This window comes from Castor canadensis, chromosome 16, assembly GCF_047511655.1.
Source record: "Castor canadensis chromosome 16, mCasCan1.hap1v2, whole genome shotgun sequence".
In the NCBI taxonomy this organism is placed as follows: domain Eukaryota; kingdom Metazoa; phylum Chordata; class Mammalia; order Rodentia; family Castoridae; genus Castor; species Castor canadensis.
The window spans coordinates 69,999,178-70,001,458 of NC_133401.1; the positions used below are offsets into that span (position 1 = coordinate 69,999,178).

The following is a 2,281-nucleotide window of genomic DNA, read 5'->3' on the forward strand; positions in this document are numbered from 1 at the left end:
ATTTTTCAATTTCTGTGATGAATGTCATTGGAAGTTTGATGGGCATTGCATTGAACATGTAGATTGTTTTTGGTGGTACAGTAGGCTGCTGTAGCAGTACAGCTGTCTCCAGGAAAGGGAGGTGCTCTACGAGGGCCAGTCACCCTATCATTGCTTGATTGTCTTCTTTCATTGCTAATGTGATGCTCTACAGGATTCTCTGGGCCTCTTGAGCCTTGTCCTCCCTGAGGAAGTGAAGGTGGAGATCTGAGTGGACCTTCCAAGAAAATTGAAGGAGACAGGAAAGCTCTCTTTTTGATGAAGATTCACCCAATGGTGAGGGATCGCGTGCAAAGTGCTCTCTGTCACATGCTGCATTTGAAATACCACATTTCTCTAAATGCTCAAATTCCAACTGCATTTTAAGTAACTTTTGTCTCTTGCTGGCATTGACTTTCCTAAAATACTTGAGTTGTTTTTCAGCAGCCTGGGCTTCCAATGAATTAAAGTGAGCTTTTTTTCATAGGAAACAATCTGCCTTTCATAATAATGATTGGTCCTCTCCAATTTTTCTTTGCAATCCCTGGCTACATTTTTATATGTCTCCAGGTCTTCAGCTGCCTGTCTCATCTTTTCTTCTGCTTTGGAAACTTTCCTCTGCTTTGGAAACTTTCCTCTCTAGGTCTCACTGGTAATAGTCCTCTGCCATAAATTTCCTGTAGAATTTCATTCCATTCTCTTCATACATTTAATTTTCTTAATATTCAGACAAAGCTTTTTATTCTCCACTTCCAACTGTGTATTTTCAGACCATAAAATTTCTTGTTTGCACTGGATGTTTTCAATAAGCTCTATAAGATCTTCCCTTGCTCTCTTAACGTCACACAACTGTGTATAAACTTGGTTCCTTTCTTGTTCTAAGGATTTTAAAGAACCATTGAACTTCACAGCATACGTCAGCTTTCTCAAAGTTTCTTCGGTCTTATTATATAAGAGAGCGCCATTTCCTGATCCACTCTTCATTGCTGATTGCAAGTGACCATTATGTGCCATGTGTTCTTCAAAAATAGCCCAGACTTTTGTCTTTGGCAAGCATTCAGTTAGAGACCTGATGTGATCTTTCTTGGCATTCAGAAGTTGTTCTGCATGTGCCACAGACTCTTCAACTTTAATTTTCTTTTTATTAAGTTCACTCACTTGTTCCTTGCGTGCTGCAGCATGTCGTAAAAGCTGCTTACAGCTTTCTTGAAGTTTGGCGTTTTCCTTCAAAACATCTTACTTAAGATGTGCTTCATTGATCTGAAGTATTCTTAAGGTTATTTTGGCTTTAGCTACTTTTGATTTGAGATGTTTTGACTCATCCTCCAGGGAATGTATAATTTTTGACATTTCCACATTCAACTCAACTTGTTTACAATGTTTAGATTTCTCTTCTATCAGCTGGTTTCCTAGAAGGAGAACTTCCTGGAGTTTGGACTTGGATATTTCCAACTTTGCATAGGCTGTATCCTTTAAAGATGACTCTAAGGCATCGTGCTGTTTCTGAAGACTAAGTTTTTCCAGTAACTTACATTTTTTCTTCAATTAGTCCAGAAAGCTTCCCAGGAAGATGTTTTTCTCTTCTTGCATAAAGTCAGCTTCGAACAGATTCAAAACTTCTCCACAAAAGAAACAGAATAGGAAAAAGTCCAATGACAGGTACATATATCACTAGCTCACATGGAAAATCACAGGGCTTTGGTCTCGGTTCTTCAGGATCTGTTGCCACAACCCCATAAAAGTCCTTTAGGACCAGCCTTGAGTACATCTGATGGACAGCCTTGGGCCCATCCATGGCTCCAAGGCTGCTTTGGCTATTCCCGAGGCCTGGCTGAGCCTCAACAGACAACATTCAAAGTCCTGCCTGGAACTCTCACACTGGAGCATACCATTGCAGAGCTGCCTGGGGTGGGAGGAGTATTAGTTAATGTGTAGTTCCTTCTACCCAGGGTGGAGAAGCTTTACATGGTATTGGCCAGACCTTTCCAGGAGGTCCCCTCCTGTTATATAAAATAGAGAAAGAATTCCCAGATGTCCTAAAGCTCATCTGAGAACCCTCAGATAGAGCCTAAGAAAAAAACGATTCTTTCTCTCTTGTGTGTGTGTAGGGGGTCCTATTGTTTATTACTGAATCCAGACTGGGATTTTGTTTTAGACATGTCAGAATTGATTTGTATCTAACACATGAGTCTCAACCCCCATTACTTGAAACCACAATTCATCTCATTCTGTTGGCATTTCTTAAAAATGGATAGAGGCTTTC

At 40.3% G+C, this 2,281-nt stretch overlaps 1 pseudogene; it reads right to left on the reverse strand.

Moving 5' to 3' along the window:
• Nucleotides 1-705: 705 nt before the first annotated feature.
• Nucleotides 706-1,813, reverse strand: LOC141417944 (cTAGE family member 2-like; annotated as a pseudogene).
• Nucleotides 1,814-2,281: the final 468 nt, after the last annotated feature.